Here is a 15222-nt window from a genome sequence, read left to right on the forward strand (position 1 = left end):
TCTCTTTCGCCTCCCCCACCGCGCAAGTGTAAAGATCCTTCTCTTGGTTTTTATGGTGCTGGCTTTTGTGTTCCGCTTTCCTTGATGTTTATCGTCAGGTCAGCTTGACTCTTCCCCTGACAATAGCTGCTGCGGCACATAGCGTGGGGGAATCAAAGAAAGCAAAACTCTCCGGTTCATAGAATTGCAGAGTTGGAAGGGACCCCAAGGCTTCATCTAGTCTAACCTGCAATACAGGGATCTCCACTAGATCATGGCAGGTGGCTCTCCCGCCTCTGGTTAGAAACCTCCAAGGAAGGAGAGTCCACCTCCTCCCGAGGGGATCTGTTCCTCTGTCAAGCAGATCTTACTGTCCAAGCTCTTAGAGGTCAAGTAAGGAAATGTCTGACAAATTTATGTCACACAATGAAAAGCCCTGGTGAATCAGACCAGTGATCTGCCCAGCATCCTTTTCCTCATGGGGGTCAACTAGATGCCTCTGGGAAGCCCACAAGCGCAATAATGCCTCATCCCTGGAGCCCCACAACATTATAGAGGCATTGGGCCTGGAGGAAATAAATTAAGTCGTCGTGAATTTGCCTAATCCCCTTCCCAAACTTAAAAGTTTGTAGCCATCAAGAGGAAGTAAATGCTACAGTGTAACTGTGCTGTGTGAAGAAGTAGTAAAATAAGGACAGTACTAAAAACTGTTAAACATTTAAAAAACAAAGCAGTCAACTAAAAAGAAATCAAAATGTGTCAACATATACATTTAAGGATAGACATGCCTAAACAAAATTGTTTGCAATCCATTTTTGTTTTTACCACGCGGAATAATTGGGTGTTTTCCACTTGGCCATGCCTCACCTTTGTCTCCAGACCATTAATAAACAAGTTAAAAAGCACTGATCCGAGTGCGGCTCTTCAGGTAGACCCCGCTTCTTTCTTCCATTATGAACACTGCCTCTTTATTCCTCTTTTCTGCTCCCTGTTATTCAGCCACTTACCAATCCATAAGATTAACAAATCCTCAGTTGCTCTTTTCCTATTGCTTTCCTTGTTTACAGAGGTAAAAAAGAAAGAAAGGACAATTTCTTCCTCATGTAACCATTGCCTATAATATATAGGGATAAGAGCTGAATTTAGGATGGGCATAAGGACACAACCACATTAGCATGGCCTATTTGGACAGTTCCAGGTCACTCAGTGAAGATACCAAATGGGTAGTTCTCTTCAAAGGCAGGGCCTCACAGGGCTGAATATGATAAACTCTCTCAGTGCGAAGAGTTTTAGGATTTTATTCAAAGTTCCGCTCAGAGAAGATCCACTGAAATTAACTGACATAGTTAACCATGGATAACAGTTGGATTTCTCCAAACTCTTGACGTCAGAAAATTGCCACTTTGGGGTAATGCCATCATTTATCTCAGTCCTTCATGCATTTTAGCATGACATAGTTCCGTCTAATGTCCCATTTGAAATAACAATTAATTATGATGCCAGAGGAAGAATATTATTAATAAGTGGATATCCTTAAAAATCTTAAGATTTCTCCCCCTGGCCTCCATTCATGACAACTGAAGCAAAATAACAGATTGCAAGCAGCTAATTGTGGCATAGGCCATATCATAAATTCCACAGAAATATGACCAAATAAAAATGCATTTGGCAAGCTATATAACAGAGAAGGAACAGTTCCTATACCCTTTTCATGTGATTTTTGAGGAGAGATTAAAATGACAGATAATATGCTTAGATATTGGAAACAAATTTTCTAGTCAGAAATAATTGGAAGAAGCAAATGATACAGCTGCAAGTATTAAAATCTAACCCCACTCACTTGCAAGAAAGCCCCACTGAATTTAATAGGACTTCTGAGTAAACGTGGTTAGGATTGTGCTGCTGCACAAGAGCACTATGGAGGCAAGCCTATGACAAAATCTCCTGGGATAGGCAGCTTAGGGTACAGCAGATCTCCAGTTCAGCTGGCTGATTCCCAGTTCAGCTGGCATTAAGTCCCCCACCCCAGCTCAGCCAAATATACATTGGCGTAACTTGCTCATCCCAGTTCAGCTGAATGAGCTGAGACTGGTGAAAGGCATTCCTGGGCTATGGTGGGACTAGGACTAGAAAGGGAGGACTTAGGCTGGATCCTAAGCCTATTCAGCTTGGTCACATAATCTGGCACCCAACACTGTTTTTTTAAAGGCTTGCTTTCCTTCTGCCAGGTAGCTGCAGCCCCACTGATGAACCGAGTCTGCTGTAACATTAAGCTGGCTTAACTTATGATTCACACTAGCTTCCATAGGAATGCTCCCTAAACTAGCTACTATAGCCCAGTTACAGATAGGTAGCCGTGTTGGTCTGCCATAGTCAAAATAAAAAAAATCCTTCCAGTAGCACCTTAAAGACCAACTAAGTTAGTTCTTGGTATGAGCTTTCGTGTGCATGCACACTTCTTCAGATACACTATAGCCCAGTTTAACATAGGCAGTAGAATTATGAATGCTTACTATGGGACAGATGGCAGTGCATTCCAGCATGTTCTTGGGTACCATGGTTAGCTTTTGTAAACGTGCTGTCTGTGGCCATTCCTGAAATAGCTTTTGCTTCCTTGCGTCCGATAGCTGTGACGCAATCGTGCCATTGTATCTAATTACGCAAGAGCTTTGTTTATCATAGTGTAAAATTTAACATTCCATTTGACTCTTCTGAAAGGAGAGGGAACTTAACAGACTTCTAGCAGCAGTGAAGAGAGTAGCTGCCCAAAATGGACAACAATGGGAATAACAGAGTGCGGTTAGCTAGGATAAGTGCTCAAAGTAATAGACTGAGGAACCGACAAAGGCCATAATTTATGGAATTCAAGTACAGTGGTACCTCGAGTTATAAACACCTTGGGTTGCAAACACTTCGGCTTACAGACTCCGCTAACGCGGAAGTAGTACCTCAGGTTAAGAACTTTATCTCAGGATGAGAACAGAAATCGTGCGGTGACAGCAGCGGGAGGCCCCATTAGCTAAAGTGGTACCTCAGGCTTTGAGGTCCTCTCCCCTAGCATGGAAGACGAAGAGCAGACTCCATTTGAGGATCTTTCCCTCATTACAGTCGATCAGGTATATGAAGACGAGCAGCAAAGTCAGTCCTCAGGGAATGTGCAGGCGACCTTGGAACGGACAGCTCACGGAAGAACCCCGACCAAACCTAAGAGGAGGCGTGTAGTGGTGATAGGGGATTCCCTACTGAGGGGAACAGAAGCAGTGATCTGTGGGCCTGACAAGATGTCTCGGGAAGTGTGCTGTCTCCCTGGGGCTAAGATCCAAGATGTAACTGAACGACTGCAAGGAATCATAAAACCCACTGACAAATACCCCTTCCTCGTGGTTCATGTGGGAACCAATGACACTGCAAGCAATAGCCTCCAGAAGATCAAAAGAGACTACGAGGCTCTGGGCAGGAAATTGAAGCAATTAAATGCACAAATTGTCATCTCATCTGTCTTCCTAGTTGAACGACGTGGCCCAGGGAGAGAGGGAAAAATAGTGGAAGTGAACAGCTGGCTTCGCAAATGGTGTAAACAGGAACGGTTTGGATTCTTAGATCACGGACTGCAGTTTCTTGAAGATGGACTTCTGGCAAGCGATGGGCTGCACCTCACAACGGTTGGGAGGAATGTTTTTGCCAAAAATCTCAGAAACCTCATCAGGAGGGCTTTAAACTGACTAATGTGGGGGAGGGAAACAATGCTTCTGAAGGTAGGAGTCTATCAATTGATGAAGATGATCATCCAAATGTCATAGACCAAATGGAGCAAACAGCACGCAGACCTAGTGGTGGGAGGAAAAAATCCTTAAATAAGAGACACGGGGGAATGATTAATGGACTTCAATGTCTGTACACTAATGCGCAAAGCATGGGAAATAAACAAGATGAGCTTGAGCTCTTGGTACAGCAAACTAAATATGACATAATAGGCATCACTGAAACCTGGTGGGATAAGTCCCACGATTGGAATGTAATAATGGAGGGAGACAATCTATTTCAGAGAAACAGACCAGACAAGAAAGGAGGAGGAGTGGTGTTATATGTCAGGGATGTGTATACCTGTGAAGAGATCCAAGATTTAGAACCACAAAGCCAAAGTGAGAGCATTTGGGTCAAAATTAAGGGAGAGAAGAATAACAGTGACCTCATTGTTGGAGTTTACTATAGATCCCCAAGCCAAATGGAGGACATAGATGATGCCTTCCTGGAACAGATGGCCAAGCATGCAAAAGGAAGGGAGATAGTAGTAATGGGGGACTTCTATTACCCGGATATTTGTTGAATGTCAAACTCAGCCAAGAGCATAAGGTCAAACAGATTCCTCACTGGCCTTGCAGACAACTTCATTGTCCAGAAAGTGGGAGAAGCAACAAGAGGAACAGCCATTTTAGATCTGGTCCTAACCAATGTTGATGACCTGGTTAGTGGGGTAGAAGTGGAAGGATCATTAGGCGCAAGTGATCATGCTCTTCTGAAGTTTACTATACAGCGGAAAGGAGCAGCCAAGCATACTAGGACTCAATTTCTTGACTTTAAGAAAGCCGACTTCATAAAACTTAGGGAAGTGCTGGGTGAGATCCCATGGACAGTAATACTAAAAGGAAAGGGAGTTCATGATGGCTGGGAGTTTGTTAAGAGGGAGATAGTAAAAGCACAACTTCAGGCAATACCAATGAGACGGAAACATGGAAGGTGCCTAAAGAAGCCAGGGTGGCTATCTAAAGAACTTTTAACTGAGTTAAGATTAAAAAAGGATGTGTACAAAAAATGGAAAAGGGGGGAAACCACCAAAGAGGAATTCAAACAAATAGCCAGCACGTGTAGACACAAAGTCAGAAAAGCTAAAGCACAGAATGAACTCAGGCTTGCTAGAGAGGTTAAAAGCAACAAAAAAGGCTTTTATGGGTATGTCCGTAGCAAAAGGAAGAACAAAGAAACAGTGGGGTCACTCAGAGGAGAAGATGGTGAAATGCAAACAGGGGACACAGAAAGGGTGAACTCCTCAATGCCTTCTTTGCCTCAGTCTTCTCCGATAAAGAAAACAATGCCCAACCTGAAGAATTTGGAGCAAATGATTCAGCAGAGGAAACACAGCCCAGAATAACTAAGGATATAGTACAAGAATACTTGGCTAGTCTAGATGTATTCAAGTCTCCAGGGCCAGATGAACTGCATCCAAGTGTATTAAAAGAACTGGCAGATGTGATCTCAGAACCACTGGCAGTCATCTTTGAGAATTCCTGGAGAACAGGCGAAGTCCCGGCAGACTGGAGGAGGGCAAATGTTGTCCCTATTTTCAAAAAGGGGGAAAGAGAGGACCCAAATAATTATCACCCAGTCCATCTGACATCAATACCAGGGAAGATTCTGGAGCAGATCATTAAGCAAACAGTCTGTGAACACCTAGAAAGGAATGCTGTGATCACCAATGGTCAGCATGGATTTCTGAAAAATAAGTCATGTCAGACTAACCTGATCTCGTTTTTTGACAGAATTACAAGCCTGGTAGATGAAGGGAACGCAGTGGATGTAGCCTACCTTGATTTCAGCAAGGCATTTGACAAGGTGCCCCATGATATTCTTGTAAAGAAGCTGGTAAAATGCGGTCTTGACTATGCTACCACTCAGTGGATTTGTAACTGGCTGACTGACCGAACCCAAAGGGTGCTCATCAATGGTTCCTCTTCATCCTGGAGAAGAGTGACAAGTGGGGTGCCACAGGGTTCTGTCCTGGGCCCGGTCTTATTCAACATCTTTATCAACGACTTGGATGATGGACTCAAGGGCATCCTGATCAAATTTGCAGATGACACCAAACTTGGAGGGGTGGCTAACACCCCAGAGGACAGGATCACACTTCAAAACGACCTTGACAGATTAGAGAACTGGGCAAAAACAAACAAGATGAATGTTAACAGGGAGAAATGTAAAGTATTGCACTTGGGCAAAAAAAATGAGAGGCACAAATACAAGATGGGTGACACCTGGCTTGAGAGCTGTACATGTGAAAAGGATCTAGGAGTCTTGGTTGACTACAAATTTGACATGAGCCAACAGTGTGACGCGGCAGCTAAAAAAGCCAATGCAATTCTGGGCTTCATCAATGGGAGTATAGCATCTAGATCAAGGGAAGTAATAGTGCCACTGTATTCTGCTCTGGTCAGACCTCACCTGGAGTACTGTGTCCAGTTCTGGGCACCACAGTTCAAGAAGGACACTGACAAACTGGAACGTGTCCAGAGGAGGGCAACCAAAATGGTCAAAGGCCTGGAAACGATGCCTTATGAGGAACGGCTAAGGGAGCTGGGCATGTTTAGCCTGGAGAAGAGGAGGTTAAGGGGTGATATGATAGCCATGTTCAAATATATAAAAGGATGTCACATAGAGGAGGGAGAAAGGTTGTTTTCTGCTGCTCCAGAGAAGCGGATCCAAACTACAAGAAAGAAGATTCCACCTAAACATTAGGAAGAACTTCCTGACAGTAAGAGCTGTTTGAGAGAGCCAGTGTGGTGTAGTGGTTAAGAGCGGTAGTCATGTAATCTGGGAAACCGGGTTCGTGTCTCCGCTCCTCCACATGCAGCTGCTGGGTGACCTTGGGCCAGTCACACTTCTGTGAAGTCTCTCAGCCCCACTCACCTCACAGAGTGTTTGTTGTGGGGGGAGGAAGGGAAAGGAGAATGTTAGCCGCTTTGAGACTCCTGAAGGGGAGTGAAAGGCGGGATATCAAATCCAAACTCTTCTTCCTCTTCTTCTTCTTGACAGTGGAATTTGCTGCCAAGGAGTGTGGTGGAGTCTCCTTCTTTGGAGGTCTTTAAGCAGAGGCTTGACAACCATATGTCAGGAGAGCTCTGATGGTGTTTCCTGCTTGGCAGGGGGTTGGACTCGATGGCCCTTGTGGTCTCTTCCAACTCTATGATTCTATGATTCTAGGTTAAGAACAGTTTCAGGTTAAGAATGGACCTCCAGAACGAATTAAATTTGTAACCAGAGGTACCACTGTATAGCAGAGAAGCGAAACAACTGAGGGCAGACACCAATTTTATGGCCTAGAGAAGGAGAAGGAAAGACGAGTTTTAAAGCTGGCTCCAAGGTTGCACAGCTAGAAGACAGGTGAGCCAACTCTTTCCCTAACTTTAAGAAAGTAATGTGGGAAGCTTTGGATGGAAAGACTGTCGATTGTGTGGGTCAAATGTTGGCATGCAGATAAACCACATCCTTTGTTTGGTCTGCTTCAAGGACGCACACATACTTCTTCCCTGCCTAACCATTGCGTTTGCAACTTGTCCCACTTGGCAACTGTCTCACACATTCCTTCATTGACGTTTTCAGCTTTACATGGTCAGGGATGGTTCACTCCATCCAATCTCATTCTCTGCACACATGTCACACAAACACATATAGGAGACATGCACACTTTTTCATGCCTGTGCATGGCACAAAAAGCTTGCAGAGACAAACTCACATTCACACAAAGGACAAGTTCTCCCTGCCCCCTGGCAGACACACATGAGAATGGGACTTAATATCTGGCAGTAGGCCACATAAACTAATAGATGAAAATGCTGATTTCAGAGGATGAGCAGGCAGGTGCAGAAATTGAAGAGGTCAGGGAAGCCTGACGGAGTCTGCTCTGCCTGCCATGACCCACATTACCAGAGAGCGTGGTGGCTGTGGTTGGGAGGGCGGGCTCAGAGCTTAGACCTTCACAGCAGCACCTAGGCCAAGTTAAGCCTCAATGCTGTGGACTGGCTTGGCTCCATGGCTGGCTTACTTAATGGGATGTAAGGGAGAAAGCAAACTAAGTGTGACCAGCAAGCAAATTGGCCAAGTGGCTGGCTGTTCAAATAACAGGACTGAGGCCTGAGCTGTAGCAGTGAACATGTCTTGTTTGCATATGTGTGTGCACTCCTAAAATACTTAATTATAAATTGGGGTGCTGCAATTGTTGAGTAAGGCCACTTGCCAGGTGAAGACCTCCGATGACAGGCCTACATCCTGCTCCTACTGAACCACTGCTTCTTCGACATGCCTATTCTTATCTGTGTTTATAGCTAAAACTGTTGTCTCTACTGCAGCCATTTCTCCTTTAAGCTGCTGCAGTGCCTTCTTTGTAAGTCTTCTCCTGCTGGCTCTCTCCTCCATTTGGAGTTGTCTCATTATTGAGATCCTCGTGGCAGCGGCTTTCTGACATATTGGAGGAAGTGTAAAATAACAATTTTAGTTTTGATTACCTGTTATAATAACACATGAGAATAATAATGGACTCAAAAACGTGAGCAAGTTTGCTCTTCTTGCAGACCTACAAATTAAAATTGGCTCACACAGATTAATCAATTACATATTTGGTTGATTGATCTTCCAAGTAAAGCTTCCAGCTCTGTTTTATTAGATCTCCATCTGGCTTCTCCCTGGCTTGCAATCAAGCATATAGTGTATAAAGCGTATCAGGTAGGGGTTGCCAACTTTTTCAGGGCTTTAGATGCATGCGGATTTTTGAGTGAGTGTTCTGGTCACTTCTCTCCCCTCTCCCGCTGATCAACCTCCCCACCACCACAGTGGCGTAGCGTGGGGGGTGCAGGGGGGGGCCGGCCGCACCGGGTGCAACATCTGGGGGGGGCGCTCGCTTGCACTCGCAGCTCTCTGCCCCTACCTGGCTCACTCACAAATTACTTGCCTTGCCCCGGGTGCTGAGAACCCACGCTACGCCACTGCACCACCAAGAGACAGAAAGAGAGAAAGCACAGAGCCAGTAGAATTAATCTGAGTCTTGAAAAGAAAGAAGAGGTGAAAGAGGAAGTGGGAAAGAGTTTCACTCTTCCAACTTCCTGCTTCAGGTCTATCTAGTTTTCAAGGAAGAAAAAGGTAATCACTGACCCTACTTCATCAGTGAGTTGGGGATCTGAGTGTCTTCATGAGTTATAGAACAGAATGCAAGTACCAAATGCAGTGAGATGCTTCAACTTTGTTTGTATTGTTGCTGTATTGTTTTTAACACTTGACTGGAAGCCGCCCAGAGTGGCTGGGGAAACTCAGCCAGATGGGCGGGGTATAAATAATAAATTGTTGTTGTTGTTTTGTTCTTTACTTTGGTGTACTTAGCCATCATTGACTGAAGGAAATTATTTACAGGAGAAAACTGCAGCTTAGTTCTTAAACTGGTTAGTACAGTTTTAAGAGGAGGGCCATCATTCTCAGTAATCTACCCACATACCTTTCTGTGTAATCACGTAATTATTAATTTGCTTTAATTGAGGAAGGCATGTATTTCCTGTTCACACTTCTCATTGTTTGTGAAATATTGCAGCTGCCTTTCTGGTGACTGTTGTGTTCAACCCAAATCAAGGATGAAATGAATATACTCGTACTAACAAGAGGCTTATTTTTTTTTACTTAGGCTTGGGATTGCTTGATTTAAAATTTCAAAAGGGGTCAATTTTAAGTGGTGGTGTCTGAAAAAACAGAACATCTGACTTCCGGGTTAGCGCCTCCGGCAATGGCGGATTTCCTCTGACCGGGAGGAATCCGCTTCGTGGAAATTAGGGTCTGGACCGCCACGGCGAGGCGGAGACCCACTAAAAACCACAGGCGGGAGAAGCCTGTGGACGTGGGATTCGGCTGGCACCTTTTGCGCCTCCCCTACTCGCGGGGAAACCCGGTTTCGGGGATCCGGAGCGACATGGGGTGAGCGGCGCGGTGCTTCGAATCGACTGCTCTTTTCACGGAGTGAAGCCGCATTGCTGTTGCCGGAGAGCGCTGACTTTTTCCTGTGGACAATTGGACTTTAAACAACTACCCGTGAGTAGAACGGAAAATTGGACTATGAAACATCTTAATTTGGCACCGAAGCAGGAAGGTTCTAAACAGGAAGTCCGCCTTCCGCTTTTGTAAATAGATTGAAGCAAAGACATTGCAAGCTAAAGTCTGGAAAGTCGTTTGTAAAGGACTAAATCTCCATCAGCTAAAACTACCAAACCCCCCTTAGAAGCAGGAGAAGAGGGGGGAAATCTTAGATTGTTTAAGCCTGCAGGAGAGAGAGTAAAGCAAGATAAATTTCCACCGTCTTGAACCTGGGAGCAGGGTGCCAGAGACAGACGCTTTGAGGAAGTTCATTGACTGTGAATAAAACGTTTCTTGACAAATAGTTAAAAAAGAGAAATCTCTACAGCTGTAGAGATTAAAGATCGTGAGAACCAGACATTGACCTTGAACAAGAATGTGCCCAGAAGAAGCCTTAGTGCTTGCTTTTTGCAAGACAAGCGCTTTACTGGAACAGCTACATGAGAAGATGGATTTGATGACTGTTGCAGTTAGCAATTTTGGACAAACAGTGAATACCTATATAGAAACCACTCAGGAACCAACCCAGGAATCTGCTTTGACAGGGCAAGTTGTGCAGAAGACAAAGGAGGAGGTTGTTGCTGAACCTCAAGTAATAGAAATGGAGAGAGCTGTGGCCTTGCAGGAACAAAAGCTGTTGTTTTTGACGACTGAACCTGGAGAAAGTCAGATTTGGAGAGATGGAGTACTGTTTGGTTTGGAGATGGAGTACTGTTTGGTTTGGAGATGGGAAGTTGGATAAATCCCCCTATGCAGAGATGTTTTGATTTCCGGGATCTGGTTTTGGGCCAGGGGGAGTTTGGAGTTGTGGGGGCCCTTAACTTTGGAGGGACTTTGAAACATGCCTTTAAATATCTTTTGGATTTCAGTGCTGACTATGGAGTATGGGCTGACCTGTTGAGAAGGGATAAAGATATTGTCAGGTTGGAGTCTCCCCGAGATCTATCCCTCAGTGAGAAAGGAAGGAAATTAAGAATAAGATCAGCAGAAGACAAAGTAAAGTGCAAGTATAAACATGAAGAAGACCTGCAGAAGGGACATGGAAAAGACTTAAGAGCCTCGGATAGAAGATCACCAGGTTGATGGACTAGATGGAATGGATAGTAAGGACTGACAAAACCCGAGACCAGGAAGAAGAGACGATGGATGAAGATTGGAAGAAAGTTTAAAAATTTATTTAGAGAATTATTGTAAAATTAATGAGTGTTAGAAAAAATGTTGGAATGAAACTATTTGGCTTTAGTAGAAATGTTATAAGGAATTATGTATAAATAAGTTTTAAGTTTTAAGCTTTAGGGCTTTTTATGGTAAGATAAGGTTAAAATAAATTAAGGCAATTTAATGACAGAATATAGTGAAAGATGGAAAGGATTTGCTGAGATAATTAATAACTAGAATACAAAAAAGGGAGGTGTGAGGAGGTCGATGAAACAAGTTAATGAAAGATAAAGATTTGGGAATATTGGACTTGTTTTTAAATTTTTCGTTTGCTTTTGTTTTTTGGTGTTGGTGTATTGTGTGTTTTGTTTTTTCTTTTTTTCTTTTTTTCTTTTTATTGACTTGTACTGCTTAATTCCTTTTCTTTTCTTTTCGTCTCTCTTTTTTCCTTTTCCTTTTTTTCTCTGTAATTTTAAATTCTCAATAAATATCATTTTTTTTTAAAAAAAGAAAGAAACAGAACATCTAACCTATATATTAATAGGAAACTCATTTTTGGTGTGAAGATCCTTGAATCAGAAATGGCACCCTCCTTGTACAAGGGGGAGTTATCAGCAGGCTTGGGAAAACACCAAAATTTGTAAAAGTGGTGGTAAGGGGAGCCTGAAAAGCACTTTCCCAGTACTACTGTCTGCAACCCCATCCCTCTGAACCAGTCCAGAAGGACATCATGGTCAATGGTATCAAGAGCCACAAAGAGATCAAGGAGAAGGAGCAAGGTAGCCCTCCCCTCCCCTCCCCTGTACTTGACTATGGTAATTCATCAGAGTCATCAATTCCAATTCATGTCTATGGCCAAGCCTGAACCCTGATAGGAATGGATTCAGATATACAGTGGTGCCCCGCAAGACGAATGCCTCGCAAGACGGAAAACTCGCTAGACGAAAGAGTTTTCCGTTTTGGAGGTGCTTCGCAAAACAAATTTCCTATGGGCTTGCTTCGCAAGACGACAATGTCTTGCGAGTTCCTGCTGGTTTTTTTCCTTCCCCCCCTTTTTCTAAGCCGCTAAGCTGCTTATCAGCTGATCCGATCATCAGATAAGCCGCTAAAAGCTGCTAAAAGCCGCTAAAAGCGCTAATCCGCTAATCCGTCAATGGGCTTGCTTCGCAAGACGAAAAAACCGCTAGACGAAGAGAATCACAGAACGGATTCTTTTCGTCTTGCGAGGCACCACTGTAATCTGTATCATCCAAGAATGCCTGTGGTTAGTATTTAGTTCAAACCAATGAGTCCAGGCTGGCTTGTTTACTGTAGGTGTGGCCATATCCCTGCTTCTTTCAAGGCAACTGGTCCCATTCACTTGGATACTGAAGCATTAACCACACTCCAGACCCATCCAGTCAAACCTCCTCTGCTGGATTTAATAAACTTGTATTACATCACAGACCAATGGACACTTGCTTTGGAACATTTCCCATTAAAACCCAAATGGTTTATACCTACTTATGACTGGGCTGTTTCTTATTCCTTTCCTTTTCAATGTTTATTTCCTTCTCCTTCTTTTGAAAAAAAATGAAGGAAAACAATGTCAGGCGTGAAACAACAATTGCATCATGTGCAAGAATGCCTGAGGGCACGTGCACTGTTTAGGGTGTGCACCCCATTTGCCTGTGGAACATAATGCGCACAGGTGGTGTGAAAGTCACTCTTAACAGCGGTTGCATTTTGCTGATAACTGTCAGGCATGGAGATTGGCTCCAGTCCCATTCCTTGGCATTCCTCCCCTCCTAACAAGTTTTTTGAACTAATGAGAATGTCATCAGCAAGGAAGCTAATTATGAAACATATTTGAAACCAAGTGCTGTCCTGATGCCAGTTGCCTGAATCTTTAGCACAATTGCTTCTGTTTAACAGTTACAATATTTTATTTAAAAAATATAAAAATAAAGATTTACTGCCCTGTCCTAAACTTTGTGGAGTTTAAAGTAAACAGGAACAGAAGACGGGCGGAGTGCCAGAAAACCCATCTAGGGCTGGGTGTGAAAGAGGAAGCAGGTAATACCTGCAAGGCTGGGCTGCCCATGAGGTGGACTGAAGCAGCTTTCCTGCCTGCCTCTGCCACTGCAATGGCTTCTGGCAAGATCATGGCAGCAAAATGAGACCAGCCTCAGGCAGCAAAATGAGACCAGCCACCTCTGAATACTTGGGTCACATTCACACTGTACATTCAGGGCACTGTTATGAACAGTCATTGCTTCCCCCCAAGAATCCTGGCAATTGTCATTTGTTGGGGACACTGAGGGTTGTTAGGAGACCCCTATTCCCCTCACAGAGGTACGATTCCCAGAGTGTTTTTAAAAAATCAAGCCTTCTTTCCAGGCAACTCTGGGAACTGCAGTTCTGTGAGGCGGACAGGGGTCTCCTGACAACAACACTTCCCAGAATTTTTGGGGGGAAGCCATGACTGACCAAGTGGTATAATGATAATTTAAATGTATGTTGTGGGTGTAACATTTCTGAAATTCCTTCTTCTGTGCAACTGTGAAAGGTTCAGGAGCCTTGTCCTCTTTTTCCTCTGGCTGCCCTCGGTATGATCCTCATTCCCACCCCACCCCAAGCTAATCTAGGGTTACCATATTTGACATTAGCCGGACGTCAATTCCACCTTTGAAATCCCGGTAATGCCCAGGAGAATCCGGATGTCTGGCAGCCTCAGCTTTTCCTCACAACTCTGTGTTTGGTAGGTAGCCAAGTTCACCTAGTGTAGCTCAGGAGTGAGGAGTAGACTTTACCACACCCCTACTTCTGGCAGAGGGAGGTGGACCTGGTTCTCTCAATAAGAGCCAATATCATACCTCTTCCTGCCACTTTTCCTTGCTTTCCACCCTGAGAAGGGATGCAAGATCCCTTCCATCAGCAACATCCCTGCTCTGCTGCCTGAGGTGCAGAAATGTACTCTGCAACTGCGCCGTTGAAACAGTGGCAGCGAGGGCTCTGCACTCTTGCAAATCAGTAGGCTGCCAGTTGCTGGAGCTCTGAGCTTTGTCAGACATTTATCAGCCACGTGCTATGAATCCATTCGTCACCCCAAAGCTTTGACACTGGGCAAGACATCTTCATGGAGTGGGATCACCTTGAAACTCAGCAGCTGCGAGCATGAATATAATAACAAACCACCTACACTATGCTGTGTTTAGTGTTTCGCTGTGGGTTTTGTAGGCAGCACTCAGCAGCTTTTGCTCCCTGATTAATTTGTCTGTTGGGATCAAAGATGCCATTATTCACTGGGTTTGCAACTCTACAGTTTGAGAGCTCCTCAGCCTCTCTGAACCTGCCCCATCCTATTTGGGATTTGAACAATTAAATAGCAGTCAGCAGAAAGGGAGACATTTTCTTCAAGCTCACGTCCTTATGCCATCTGGTGGGCTCAACAATAAATGCAGCAACAGCGGTCCATGATCTCTGCAGTTGCATGATGTCTGGTGGTTTTTTGTCTTTTTCCTGTATCACATGCTTTGCTGAGAGATTTCGCGACCATGAGCAAAATAACAGGGTAGCATGGAGGCAAAGGGTGGGCTGGAGGTGGAAGATAGAGAAATTTATCTTTCCTTAACAGAGCACATATTTTTAACGGTATCCCATTCTTCCTGGTGTGAGTCAGGACCTCCTCTGCAAAAAGAAAAGGGGGGGGGGAGGGGGAGGCATAATATTTTTTAAAAGCCCATTGCAGTCAATCATGCACAGTTTAACATCATTACCCTAAAAATCCGATGTGATTTTGGCCTGTGTCGTCCGATGCACTGATTAAAAACAAAAACCTTCCCACCCCCGGACGAACTACATTCAGGTTTGAAGCTTTATTGGTGCTGTAAGGGCAAAAAGAGCGGGGAGCTGCAGCTGAAAACAGCCTACCTTTATCGTCCAAATTAATGATAAAATGCAGTGTACATCAAGCTGTCAGAGCCAATATGCACATTATACGCAACAAGAAGGTAGAATATTGCAATGTTCCACCTCAGTGTGTGTGTGTGTGTGTGTGTGTGTGTGTGTGTGTGTGAAAGATCATATTTTTAAATGCCACCCACACACTCACACACCCTTGAATGTAGTAAATTAACACAACAGAGAGAAGGATGGGATTGTTTTCTACATACAGAAAGCTGTTTGCATGGGGAGCATTCAAAAATACAAACCACATACTAG

Source organism: Podarcis vaucheri (assembly GCF_965113315.1).
Source record: "Podarcis vaucheri genome assembly, chromosome: 8".
Classification (NCBI taxonomy): Eukaryota; Metazoa; Chordata; class Lepidosauria; order Squamata; family Lacertidae; genus Podarcis; species Podarcis vaucheri.